At 38.0% G+C, this 15,175-nt stretch overlaps 1 long non-coding RNA gene across 1 annotated transcript; it reads right to left on the minus strand.

Moving 5' to 3' along the window:
* Positions 1 to 1,573: 1,573 nt before the first annotated feature.
* LOC144382097 (uncharacterized) lies at positions 1,574 to 14,451 on the minus strand. The gene is made up of 2 exons (XR_013448501.1): positions 14,170 to 14,451; positions 1,574 to 1,755 (listed from the first exon to the last, which is right to left on the minus strand). It is a non-coding gene; the product is annotated as an uncharacterized LOC144382097 (long non-coding RNA).
* Positions 14,452 to 15,175: the final 724 nt, after the last annotated feature.

Consider the following 15,175-nt stretch of genomic DNA (forward strand, 5'->3'; position numbering starts at 1 on the left):
CATTGCCTTTCATGGAATGGCCCACCTGTGGTATATTCTTGTGCAGTTGTTTTGCTATCATCACTTTCTGACTCAGTTTGCCATATTGTTATGTTGGTGTGCTGGTCTAATGTCTGATGAATATATTCTTAGTGATCCAGATTATCCATATAGAGTTCTCTGAGCACCCTAGATAGGAGGACTTAAGTATAGTGTATGACAGGGTAGTCAGACAACTGGAATTAGAGTACTTACATCATAAGCCCAGTTCTACTGGGTTGTATTACATTAGAGAAATTATGAAATATGTCTGAGCCACGATTTCATGATCAGTAAGATGATGGCAATAACAACATCAACTCTCTAGGATTGTGTGAAGGTCAAATAGGGTAATGAATATATTTTATACAGAGCACTATGTCATGATATGTTAGCTGTGGAAAAAAGAACAAAGCATATATTAGTACAGCTGTTCCCTCAAAGCCCTAAATTCCTGAAATTTACCTGATCAGGGATATCCTCTTCTTTGGGCTTATGTCTTCTGTTTTGTATCAGCTTTGTTTTCTTAACAGAGATTGCCCTAGAAATAGCTCCCCTTTACAGTTCTGTATGTAATGTAGTTTATTGGCTTCTCAAAGATCCTGTGTAAAAGGAAGACCTGTTTTCACTACAAAGGTGACATCTTCTCCCTCCTGGAGTTAACTTTTGTGCAATAACAATTAAGGGTCATTGACTTGGTCTCTCCTGACACTTTGGATATATTGTCTTCAAACCCTGATTAAAATATTATAAAGGGATTGCCCCCCAAAAGAGCCAATTTTATGGCTCTCCTGAAGCCGTCAAATTTTTCCTTAGTTCTTAGTTCATACCGGAGAGGCACTGGGGCTCATTATGCAAATTTAAATGACTTATACACAACCCAAATCACCTTAGGTTATACTAATGAGTTCTAGATAAGAAAGAATGAACACAAAATTGCATCAAGGGTATTTAGGAATAACTGCCCAACGGAAAGAATAATGAGGTAAATCGTAAAGGAAAGCTATGGAAAGATTTTTAAAATAATATATCAAACCTTCAATCATTTTTAAAAGTATGTTCACCTGCTAATGTGTGGTACATCTGAACTGGGTATGTGAGTAGGAAACCTTGCAGAATATTAAGCACCAGTGAACTTGCTAAGGTGGGGTCTTGGTTAAAAGACCAGATTTTGTCTTTTCCAGTGCCAGCCTTGAAGGCAAGAGATCCCCACTCTACCCCCAAAAAACTGCAAAGCTGGTGACAAGAGATTTTAGTGAGATATTTCACTGTACCTGACAAGGATGGAAACTGTTGAAAACACTGGGTCTTGCAGCAACATGTAACTCTTCACTAACCCTAGGAGCTACCCGGCCACATGGGAATTCAGACCTAAATGAAAGCGTCCAGGACTCAAAAAAGCAGAAGAAACATGGGCTAAAATAAAACCAAAGAACAGAGATTTTTTTTCAGAACCCTGCCCCTTCAGGAATTCTCAGTTTGGGGATCTGCATTAATGTCCCTCTCAGAACATATTAGGAAGGGTTCAATGTCTAAGGAAAGAGTCCATTTCAGAGCGTTTAAGCTGAAAGAAATTTATTATCTGATGAAGTTTGAGCAGAAATGGTATTAGATGACTTAAAACTAGTTCAGAGGATGAAGAAACAAACTCTAAGCTGAGTTTCCAGGAATGACTCCTAAATCCATACTGCAGAAGTGGGTCACCAAAGTGCTACTGCTTCCACCTCAATCAGAAAGCTGTAGAATAAAAAAAAAAAAAAATCAGAAAAACTTCTGGGTCCAAGACCACACTGTCCCTGCCTCAGTCCATTCTCAATGCATGTCCCAAGTCCTGCCTCTGTCCTCATTTGACTCCTTCAAATCCAGGACTCCAAGAGGAAATCTGATTGGCAGAACCTAAAACACACGTGGGTACCCTACCCTTAAGAGAGCGTTAGAAATAGAGTTTTTAGCTTGTCAGTCTTTGTGTACTAGAAGCCATCACATTGTGTATTGAATGAGCAAGTTCATAGTTTCTGCCAAACTGCTCTTGAAATCCCCAGATGGTCCTGATCTTACAGAATATGATTCCAAGGAAGGGAGTAAAACTGACATCTCTTGAGGAAAAGAAATGGTGCAGGAGAAAATAGACTCTTCTGTGTATGAGAGGAAGATGTTGCTCCACATACAGATGTGTAAAGGGGTACAGGAATCATTCTTTTTTGTTTTGCAATGTCTGCTGTTTATCCTCTTTAGATAGTGCTTCTCTCTGAGTTTGTCTTATTACCCTATTTGTGGTGGTACTTGGGTATTTGTTATGGCTAAGAAAGATGAACTTAACTGCTATCCCTACCAATAGTGGCCTCCTGGGTGTGCCAATACTGAGCAAGTGGCCTATGCAAGGGGTTCTTTCCGACGTATTTGCAAGAAAGCATACTTGGGCAAAGGCGGGGGAGGGGGGAGGCATTAAGGATAAGCACTATGACCACGTGAATTTTTCTATCTATTTTGATATGAAATGAAACTAATCAACTTAATAATAGAAATAGAACTAGAGTATTGAATAAGCTTGGTGATTATAGTTGGAATAGCTAATATTTGAAACAATAGAATAGCAGAAAAACAATATCTTATGTGAAGATTTCATTCTAATGTTAGCTTATAAAGTAAAAATTATGTATAGTCAAATTAACCTTGACAATTTCAAATCACCTATAACATGTAGTATATTTGTATATAGGCCTAGAGTGGAGTCCTTATGAATCCTAAGATTAATATCCACTTAGACCAAAAGAAGGAATAAAAAGAAAGGCTGTATTCAGATGTCTGGGCATTCAAAATACTGACCATTGGGAAAATGATCAAATTCTAAGATGGGAATGAATGTTAGATGGAGAATTTTAAAATGTTTGCCTGAAAAGATTACTCAATTTAGTGTTTTTTTATTAAGAACATTAATTATAATATATGTTACTATTTGATATTATAAGAACTAATCAATACAAAAGAGTCAACTCTTCAAAAGGGTGCAAAATTAGCTCTCCAATTATCATGTGCTTATGGAAAGACACAACTATTTAGAATGGAGATGGAACTTGAAAAGTTTGGACATTGTCCCTGATTCTGTCATTAATAACCTTAAAATAAGACATTCCCTTTACTTTTCCATATCTTATTCTTCCTTTTGGGAAATGGGGTTATAGCCATAGCTCCCATCACTGAATACATTATTAGAGTGAATTTTCTAACCCTCCTGACTACCAGACCTTCTCCAACCTGGCCATTCCACCAGGCTGCCCCTCATCATTCATGACTTAGCTCAATACTTACTTCTTCAGGTGACCTCCCATCTCAACTGATCCTGTAGGACATACTCTAATTACCTCTATTAAAGATGAAACTATGTATTGTAATTCTTCATTTGTTTATCTTCAGTCTAGAAAGTTCCTTGTGATTATTAGCTATTTCTCTACATCTTAATACAGTGCTTGATTAATGATAAATGCTCAATAAATGTATATTCAAGAAATAGAAAATAATAGAATCTTAGGAATGAAAGGGAGTAATTTTTAAATTTCTGATTCAGTGTTGGAATCTCTTTGTAATATTCTTAATATATGGATTCTAGGCTTTTATACAATTAAAAAAATGGAAGCCCATATTGTTACTTTACTTCTTCCTTAAATTAAATGAGGGTGTCTTCCTCTAACTTCAAAAAGTATTTACCCAGAAGATATTTTGACCATGTGTTAGTTTTATTCTAGTTAATATAAGACCTTGCCCCTGACTTCAAGAAGCTCTAAAGTTAGTAGAGAAAACAGACCTGAAGATGAGCAATTATAACACTCATATTTACCAAGCTTTATATGATTAAAAAGTGAATGTCTGGGGTGCCTGGGTGGCTCAGTCAGTTAAGCACCTGCCTTCGGCTCTGGTCATGAGCCCCACATCGGGCTCCCTGCTCAGCAGTCTGCTTCTCCCTCTCCCTCTGCTGCTCCCCCTGCTTATGTGTGCGCTCTCTCTCTCAGTGTGTCAGATAAATAGATAAAATCTTTAAAAAAAAAAAAGTGGTCTGTGCTTTAAGACCAAGGGGTTGCCTAAATATATTACTTCCAGTAGCACACTGAGTGATGACTAGGACATTATGTAGAAACTTCTACCAGATGGCATTCCAGATGTGTCACAGAGAATTACAAATAATAATAGTGTTTATTATATCCTAGGCACTATTCTAAGAAATTTACATTATTAAATCATTTAATATTAACATAACACAGTGAGGTTGGTATTGGGACACAAAGAAGCTAAGTAACATGCCTAAGGTCCCACAGCTAGCACGCAGGAGGGTTGGGATGTCCACAGTGACAGTTTGGTTCTTGAGTTTGGACTCAGCCACCATGCCACACTGCAAGACAGAAGCTCTTTCCCATGGGAGCTTCATGAAAAGGAACTGTCATTTGCTTGAATTCTGCTATTACCTAAGCAAACACAAAGTATAAAAACAGTATCTAGAACCAAATAAATACATATTCTATATGTTGGAAGTTTGAACAATTATATGAAGACAGAGATTCTCTGGACTTTGCAGATGAGCCCTGAATGGAGAGAGCAACCATATTAATTCTATCCTCAAAAAAAAAGATGAACTGAAGTAGAATCCCAACTGAGGGGAGAATAAACTCTGGAGAGAACAGGGCCACAGACGATTGTCATAGTCACACCTACCAAATGATTGAGTCCATTGACTAGTGGAGACACAGTGGGATACATTTGCATATATTTCACACACATACACACATGATATATAGAGATTGCATCCATTATCTTGAAAAATATGTATTAAATATTTCACAACACTAATTTACTAATAGCAATGTAAAAGGTCAGCATAAAAGAGTGATAGTTATTTAACAGTCAAGATTTTGGTACCCATAGAGGACAGATCAAATAAGCTGCATATCTCATTAAGTGATGCCTAAACAAAATCTTTCCTCCTACATGGTGTGCCACACATTATGACACCACATATCACTCTATGTATATGTGACATTATGGAAACAGAGAGGATGCAGGAGCCATTTGGAACTACATATAAAACAAATGCATTTTCCTCATGATGATCCTTCAAATATCTCCCCGAGGCCCTTCTTCTCCAGCTTAATTGTTCTCTTGTTGTACAGGTTTATCCTTGATGTATATATGATATCTGAGACTTCACCACCCTATTCATCCTCCTCTTAATGCATTCTCATTGGCAGTATGCCACTTCAGACAACCCAGAATCGAATGCAATACTGCACATCTGATGTATTCATGTGATGCCCAGAAGACTGATATATGCATTGACCTTGACTTCCTCACCTGGTTCTATTACTGTGCCTACATTGGCATTTACTATTATTATCTGATGCACTTCTAGAATAGATTGACCTTTTGTTTTTTTCATATGAACAACTATTAATCTGGGTCTCCCCTATTCTGTAACTTATTTCATCTTGTTAGGGTTAGCCTATTTTTCTGATCCAGGATGATTATAGGGGGTTAGTTGGTATCTCTTTACAGTGATTCTATCAGCAAATCAAATTGGTAAACTCAGTTTCCAGTCATTCATAGATTTGATAAGTAGATATTTACTATCAGTAACGTTGTTACTAAAATATCAACATGTGATAATTATTGCAAAAATTCTTTGAAATATTTGGAGGAAAATCTCATTACAAGTAAAAGAATACTTTAGTCTGTTTACATTTAATGTAATTATTAAAACTATGGGGTTTAAATCTACCATCTTATTATTTTCTCACTGTCCTCTCTGATTTATGTTCCTTTTTCCCCTTAATTTTTCTCTTTATTTTGATTTATCAAATATCTTTTAGTAATTCATTCCAATTCCTTTACTAATTTTTTTATCCAAACTACATTATATAATATTTAATATAGCATTTGAGAATATAATATCTAGATATAGATATTAATATTATACCACTTAGTGATTAATGTAAAAATTTTACAACAGTGTAATTCCATTTATACCCCTCTCTTCCTTTATACTCTTGTTATGAGATTATTTATCACAATTTAAAAAAAAAAATCCCTGCCTTCTAATGGTTACATGTGGTTCTGCTGTAAGTCTACTTTTACAAACTGATTTTTCTCTTTATATCTCCTTTTTAAATAAATTATGGATTATAGGGCGCCTGGGTGTCTCAGTTGGTTAAGCGACTGCCTTCGGCTCAGGTCATGATCCTGGAGTCCCGGGATCGAGTCCCGCATCGGGCTCCCTGCTCAGCAGGGAGTCTGCTTCTCCCTCTGACCCTCCTCCCTCTCATGCTGTCTCTCATTCTCTCTCTCTCAAATAAATAAATAAAATCTTTAAAAAAATAAATAAAAATAAATAAATAAATAAATAAATAAATTATGGATTATATCCTGTTGAGACTCTGGATTCTATTATCTTTCTCTGAGGAATCTGAAAACTTTTATTCTAGTAGGCAATTAAGTTGCTACAAATCAACTTGGACTGATAGAAGCTTGATTTTTTTTTTTTAATATTGTTAAGGTAAATCTTTTACTTTTGTCTTAATCCTAGTGTAAATGCTGTAGTCCTTGGGTAGTACATCTACCCATAAATCCCAAAGCCCTTTTGGGATTTCAAAATATTTGCCAAGCCCCTCTAACTTAATGAGACCTGAATTCTTAATTCAGTCTTTTATGTGGTGTGCAGCTGCTGAGATCCCTGTCAGCTCTTTCAGGCTTTAACTGCCATTTTCCTCCTGAGCTCCCCTGGTGACTTGCCTTGCACATACACTCTTCAGGGTTTGAAGTATTTAAAGAGAGTCTGTATGCCAGTTTGGGGGCTTCTCCCTCTGTGGCACCATTCATTTTGGAATTCCCTCACCTCTTTTTGGAATTCTCAGCTACTTTGCATCCCCAGACTTCATCCTCTTGCACATCAGGCTAATCAAACTTCGTCTTGATCTTATTCATCCCTGGCTGGGGGGTGGGGCGAGTGGGAGTTCCCTTCAGGGCAAAAGTTATTGCATCTAGGTCTTACCCATTGTGGTTTCCTTCTGTCAAAAATTGAGGCCCCTCCAGTTTCTACCTGATTTTGGTCACTTTCTAGTTCTTCAAACACCTTTTTAAATATAATTTTTATCAGCAGGAAAACTAGTCCAACACAAGCAACTCTGCAATTACTGAAAATCAGAACCTAAAGATATTTTAAAACATGAATTCATTTTTTATCTAAAAGAATGAATTATATGTGTGAGGTAACAGAAGTATAATAACACAGTGTGAAGATCTGACTCTGAATTGCCGTTCTAACCTAGATCACATCTCTGACTGTGGGTAAGTTGCTCCTTCTGTAAGCTTCATTTTCCTCCTCTTTAAAAAATGGCCCTTTTCCTTGGGATGCTGTGATTCTCAAAAGATATTAGTTCCTTATCCAATCCCTCAACTGAAGGAGACTGAATTTAACATTTTGAAGCAATGTAAACACTACTGGGGAGGGCAGAGCTCTGAGAGTTACTGTAGATCCCCAGGTTGCCTAAAGCAAGTAAGAATCTCTTTTGTTAAGTTCTACAGGTAACAATACATAGCCTTACTTGTGTCTCATTCCTTGCTCTTGACTTTGCCTCCTTTGTGGGAAAGAGAGATCCAGGTAAAAGTTGCCTTCCCCAGTAATTTTTTTTTTTTTTTAAAGATTTTATTTATTTATTTGACAGAGAGAGACAGAGTGAGAGAGGGAACACAAGCGGGGGGAGGGGAGAGGGAGAAGCAGGCTTCCCGCAGAGTGGGGAGCCTGATGCGGGGCTTGATCCCAGGACCCTGGGATCATGACCTGAGCCGAAGGCAGACGCTTAACGACTGAGCCACCCAGGCGCCCCTCCCCAGTAATTTTTAACTGCAAGAAAAGGTGGTGCTACTGGCCTATCTGCTGTTGTTTTCATTAGATCCTCTTTGAGAAATGAGTTAGAGAAATAGAAATTGGTGGAGTTTTTTTTGTTTTTCTTTGTTTGTTTTGAAAAGCATCAGCCACAAAGAAAATTATGGCACAGAGAGGTTTAATAAAAAAGGAGAGTTGTGTTTCTATTTGGATATATCATGGAAAAGGATTATTTTCTTGACTGAAGCCAATAAGTATGCCATATGATTCCTCTTCTACTCAAAAAGTTATTTTCCAACCTGTTTATTGTGGTACTTTTTAGTACTTTTAACTTGTTCCCTCAAATTAGCTATATAATCAACTATTATAAAATAGTTTCAACAGCATTGCGCATATATATATAAATCATACTTACTACTAGGAGAAAATTCTACTTGTGAAATATTGGATATTGAAGCTTATAAACTAGAATTTGGATTTTTTATAAAATTCACATTCCTAAAATTTTGGAGTCTCCTAGTCCATGATTTTATTTATCTACCTTTATTCAGAATAAACAAATTGAAAAAGAAAGGGGGAACAAAACACATACATTCCTACACTTACATTTCAGATTTAGACTGTGAAGGGCAGTCCTGGAGTGAGGACACTACTGTGCTATAGAAGGATCTCCCCTTCACTAGAAAAGGAAACCAGCAATGGCACCTCTCAGAAGTCTTTCCAGATAAATTGCTATGCTAATAAAGTTCCTAACACTGGGTAGAAAAAGGAGGAGCTTCAGGCAGGATAAATACACATGTGCTAAAAGATACACATGAAGGGAGAAAGAGAGGGGAAAGGTGGAGAATAGAGAACACTAGGATTATAAAATTACTGTAATACACAGAAGGTGAAGTGTCATTATATCAGGAGACAAAGTTATGTTAAGGAAAAACAATAGTCTTTATTATCAGACAGCTGGGTGTGAATCTTGATTCTACCTAATTCTTGGTGTAATTGTGGAAATTACTTCTCTGAGTTTTAGCCTTCTCATATGTAAAAATGGCAATAATATTCAAAAACCCACATATATTTCAATGTTATTATGAAGATTAAATTAGTTACCTGATGTGAAAATATGTACCCTGATATCATACGGTAGAAACAGGTAGAATGAAGTTGTGAATCAAATGAGTGAGCCAAACTTCCAAATTCGCTCTTGTTTGGATGTATGTTTTTGGCAATTTTTTAAAAATTATTTTTAAAGAAAAGCAAAATCAAAAAGATATTGGACTTCACTGTCTATAAGGAAGAATTACTTTTTATTTCATATAAATATATAATTGATCTATACAATACAGATAGATCACTAACATTATTTCAGCATTTTATGTATTTCAATGAACAAGTTAAATTTTCCATTTATAAGTTTTAAAGAGCAGGCTGAAAACCTGCTACAAAAGATTTTTTTTTTTTTTTAAATTACGTGTTCCAACAAGGGTCAGAGCTAAAGAGATAGCTACGGTTACTAATGTTCACATCCTAAGTGATGTTCCAGGTGGAAAACAATACATGAGCTAATTCATTCACACATCTATTTGATCCAGTGGCAAGGTTTAGCAGCAGTATTCACTTGAGCTGACCTCAGGTAGATTGGAGCTACATGGCTCATCTCTTCTTTAACTGCATTTTACTGAGCATTTTTTTCTTTTGAGAGAGAGAGAGCAAGAGAGTGAGCATGAGTGGGGGAGGGGCAGAGGGAAAGGAAGAGAATTTTTTTTTTTAATAAAGATCTTATTTATTTGAGAAAGATAGACAGAGAGATGAGAGAGAGCATGAGCGGGGAGGAGAGTGAGAAGCAGACTTCTCACTGAGCAGGGAGCCTGACGAGGGGTTCGATCACAGGACCCTGGGATCATGACCCAAGCCGAAGGCAGATGCTTAACCAACTGAGCCACCCAGACACCCCAAGAGAATTTTAAACAGGCTCCATGCTCAGCTTGATCTTATGACCCTGAGATCATGACCTGAGTTGAAATCAAGAGGTAGATACTTAACTGACTGAACCACCCCAGGAACATTTATTAACCTAAACAATCTTATCTGTATAATCTCTTATACCTTTGTCAACAATCCTCTAAGGCTGGTACTATTTTCTCTTCTTCACAATAGAGGCAGCTGAAGTTCAGGAAGTTTTCCCAAAGTCACAGGCCCAGCAAGAGACATAGCTGGATTCAGAATCCCATATTTTATGCATCAAAGCTCCACTGTTGTGTATACCCTCCCCAAGTGGACAGTCATGGAAATCTCAATGGCTTCTATATTGGTTAAGAAGATCAGAGTAACCCGTACTGTGTTTGTTGCAAGTGTTCCACCATTTTGCAAGTTGGAAGAATGTGAAACAGAACACCAAGAGATTTCTTTGGTTGAGAAAGTAAGCCACAAAGTGACAGCCTCATGAATGTGTGAGTGCGTGTGTAAATGTGTGGTCATCCATGTAAATCAGAAGTGCTTCCAGACACTGTGCTTTGGCCACACTCATTGTTTATGAGATAATTGTGTATACATACTGATTGCAAGTATTTTTGTTTCTGTAGCAAACTGCTAGATGGAATCTACATAATCCCCTGTCCCCTACTTATTTTCCCTCAGTTGTTACCTGGATACATTGAATGAAAACCCTAAATCTCTGGCAGCTCCCCAAAGTAGGCAGTGTGAGAGTGCTCAAAGCATGTGGTTTGGGAATATTTCTTGAGCACATTAGCCAGAGAAAGTCTTTGTCCACATCATTAAACAAGTGATTTCAAAGAAGATTATTTTCTACAGGTAGTTAATGGTCAAAATAGACATGAGGTGAGTTTTTCAGGAGCCATTTCAGTCTGAATGCTGGGAAAATACTACCTTTGTAGATGAGCATATGTTTGATTACATCATATTCTTAACTTTTCAGCAGTTTTTTTTTCACTCATACTTTGTAACTCCCTGCCCCCCCCATATTACTTGAAGATTTCTTGTCATCCAATGTAATTTTGAAACCAAAAGAATATTGGACACTTCTATAAGGTTAATTGGCAACAACTAGATTTTCAGTAAAGGAGGTTTGGATAGATAAAACTGAAGAAATCGCCAAAGACCTCACTGGACAACCATAAAGGAATAAGTTAAGGATTTCTAGTTAATGGTTTATTTTATTACTAATCCAGTTTCATTCACTCATGGCTCAATACATATTGGTTGGGGATAAAACAGTGAATAAAACTATAGAGTTTTGCCCCCTCAAATGAATAGATCCAAGCAAATAGGCAATTACAGTGCAGTAGGATACAGCCATTTATAATACAGCATGATTTGATAGATGAAGAGGGGCCCCTGACTCAAGAAGGATGGTGGGAATGGTTCTTGAAGGAGTTGGTGATGAAAATGGGCTGAAAGGACAAGTATGAGATCTACTGAGAATGAATGTATGGAAAGAAACACTTTGAGAAGAGAGTTCAGCTTTGTACATGTTGTTTTTACGGTGTCTCAAATACATACTAATAATAGCTAATGTTTCCACTGCTAAAAATGTGTCAGACAAGTTTTAAATGTTGTCTTCAGTGCTCTCAATAGCCTGATGTGGTAGATATTTTTATCCCCCTTTTTATATCAAGGTTGAAATAAATATTTGTGAGTCATTACTGCATTGATAGTAATTGAAGCCATGGGAGGGTTTGAAGTTGTCCAGTGGAGATAGAAACTGGAAGAAGAGGGCTTATGAAATATCCTGAGGAATATCACAAAGTAGGCAGAGAGTGAACAACTAAAAAGATGGAAGAAAAGCAAAGAGAGTGCTGTATAATGGAAACAAGGGAAAAATTCACATAAAGAAGACATGAGTGGTCCACCGTGCCAGAAGAGAAGTCAGGGATCATAACAACCAAGTATGGTGACAAGGAATGGGTGCCATTTTGCAGGGAGCTAAAGAGAGAACAGAAAGTAAGGACCTAGAGGCAGTGAGGAAAATAAAATGCATTCAAATACAAGGCTGAAAGGAAAGCAGAGAGAGTTAGCAGTACAGAGTGGAACATGGGTTTGGGGGGCTTTGTTGATTTGTAGGCCTGATTCCTATAAAAAGGTGCCAAAGGGAGCTGAAGAGGGTGGGAAATAAATCCAAGCAGAACATTAGCTCAGGCTGGGAGGAGAAACATTTCTTTTTTTTTTTTTTTTAATTTATTTGAGAGAGAGAGAATGAGAGAGAGCAAGCACATGAGAGGGGGGAGGGTCAGAGGGAGAAGCAGACTCCCTGCCGAGCAGGGAGCCCGATGCGGGACTCGATCCAGGGACTCCAGGATCATGACCTGAGCCGAAGGCAGTCGCTTAACCAACTGAGCCACCCAGGCGCCCTGGAGAAACATTTCTTTAACATAGCTGGAAGGAAGGAGAGAGAGAAGGTTGCTTCTGAATAGGGGCATGTGTATATATTCTATCTTCTCTGTCATAACTCCTGCTCTTCATGTAGATTGTATTATGGAATTTAGTCAGGCTTAAATTAGCCAACCAACACTACCCTGATTCTGTTGAGGTTCATGAAGACAGTGGGTTGTGTTTATTTGCTTTTTATCTAGTCAGTCACATACTGGTTAGTATTTACTTTCAATTGTAAAGAGCATTTTAAAAAATCAAGAGTGAGCATAAAATTAACATATCCCACCACCTCATTTATTCATTTTCTTCTGATCTGGTCACTGTTCTTACACATTGGAAAATGCTGTCAGGATTTCCTACTCATATTAATATTTTGAATTTCAGAGGGTGGTGAAAAAGTTTGGTAACTTAGATATAGCTTTGAGACAAACACGTCTACACCATCTTGGTTCTTGTATTGGAATCCTTTTTGTTCAGCATTGCTGCAAAAGTTATTTTCGGAACATCATATGGATTTTTCATTGAAACATCTGTGTTAACTTTTATTATCCCTGGTCTGCTTTGTAATTTTGGAAACAGATATAAAGGAACGAGGAACCCAAAGCACAGTAATATAGTGGGAAGCATCCTTCATAAGTCAATTGAGGAATTTAATAATCTCTTTAGAAATAAGCTCTGCAGCTATGAGAAAAATGTGTGGGTTAAAGGCCTTCCAATTAAGAAAGGTTTCTCTGTGGATTTATAGGCTGGTGGTTCACTCTTCCTGTTCGTGTTTCCATAGCAACTGTCAGGTAGATTTTCTGCTACTTGCTAGGAAGTTGGAAATGTTGAGTCTGGTTGAGCCTTTTCAATTCAGTGAAGCTTAAATGAAATTCTTTGCAAGGAACTGGCATTTAGCCTGGGTCATTTATTCATATCTAGAAGAAAAAAATCAATTATAGTAATCAAATGTGCAAATTTTTTTATTGGGATTATTTTTGGTACATATTTTGTGCTGTAATCTATTTTTAATGTCAGGGTACTAAAGGTTTGAAGGGCTGCAGCTGGCCTCTTTGCTATCTGATGGCTTGTGGCTTTAATTACAGCCCAAGACCTAGGAAAGCATGCCTTTTGCTGGTCTACTTTTGCAAGCTATAATCACCCCTGGTGATATTCAGAAGCAAACGAGGATCCAGGAGACTCATTAGGTTGAGACACCTATACTGCACAAAATACAATGCACAACCTTTTATTCTTTTATTTTTTCTGTCCTGTTGGTTATTTGAATTACATCCTGGGAAATAAATAATTTATATGCCATTATTTAAAGTTCTTGGGAGTACGGTATCTTCATTTTCCCTTCAGGTTAAACCCACTTGGGCGTCACTCACTGTGGTTCATATCAACCCACGTTGACTGATGTGTGACAGCTCCATGTAGGACACTGTCCTTTAATCCTTAAAAACAAATCAAGTCTGTAGGTGGGTAAAGTGAGCACACTGCCATCGCCCCGTATATAACGTACGTATATGCCACGGGAAGGACAGACATCTAAGGGACGTTACTTAGTGTCTTCTTTTGTTAGCGTCTTTGCTTACTGGCATAGAAACAGCTGCTCCTACAGAAAATAAGGCACAATTCTTATTTCACACTGTGGTTCTATTTATATACCAGCTCCCCTGTGGACATTTTTTATAAGATATATTATTTACAGCAATAGCTTTGAATGCATATTTCAGTTCATTTCTCTCCACCGCTCTTCTCTTGTCATATGTATACCACGCCTTTATCTATTGTAGTGATGCTTCATATTATATAGTAAGATTGATTATTGAAAACTGAAAGAGAGAGAGAGAGAGAGAGAGAGAGAGAGATTATTTAAAAAAAAAAAAAAAGCCAGAGCTGAAATGTCTTTTACTTACTTGCCTTGCCTTGTCTTATTTTCTTCCTCTTTGGTCTGGAAACTGTGCTTTCTTCTAGTAAGCTAAATAAAAACTTTCTGAGAGAAGCAATTGAAGCCGAAGGAAGCTCACTCTTCAGTCGCTATACTAGGAAGTGGAAATGAAGTCTCTCAGCTCTGCTCTCAGCTTTATTTACTCTAAAAGGTGGGCAATTTTCTCTTAAAATAAATCTTACTTGGAGTTGCCTGGCTCCGTCAGAAGATACTCCTATACCCAAGAGCAGAGAGTCAGAGAAAAGTGAGATTCTGAACATTTGTCCGGGTGTGGTATCCTGCAGAGGGACTGGACTGACTTAGTTAGGAAAATATATTAAAATAGGTGCATGAAGGGATAAATTGTTGGGCACAGAGATAATTCTGACTCAGGCTTTGACACTTGCAAGCAGACCATTCTGGGTAAAATAATGAAGTGAAAGCATCTTGCTTTGGGAGGGCAGCAAGGACTGGATTTTGGCTGTCACTACTTGGGAAAAGCGAGGCTGTCTCTGCGGCTGGCATTTACACATTGGATCAGAGCTTCCTCACACCTTCTCTTCCTCCCAGGCAGGTGCCCCTTCTGCCATTAGTCCCTCTGGCCCAGCACGGGGCCAGGCTGGGCACATGCCCATGGGACCAAGGACACCTCACACTGCTCCTTGGCTTAGTGTGGTTTTCGTTCTGTAGATGGGCTCTTTCAGGCTCTCCTGTTGTCCCTGACTTCAAAGTCCCTCAGTCCTCGAGGCCATGGCTCCTGCTGAATATACCACTAGCCTCCAGGCTAGCCTAGCTCTCTTCTAGACTTACTTCCTGGAAAAAATACCATCCTTTTCTGACTGGGCCTCAGATCCACTACTTTGGCTTCACAGTGAGACAACTTCTTAGTTTTTCTGGAGCTGCCTGCTCAGCTCCTGTCTTTTCTCTGGCTGATGGCAAGTGTCTTACTTAGCGCTGCTGAGCTGAGCCACTCAACGGGCTAAGATAACTTTTTC

This window comes from Halichoerus grypus, chromosome 6, assembly GCF_964656455.1.
Source record: "Halichoerus grypus chromosome 6, mHalGry1.hap1.1, whole genome shotgun sequence".
NCBI lineage: Eukaryota > Metazoa > Chordata > Mammalia > Carnivora > Phocidae > Halichoerus > Halichoerus grypus.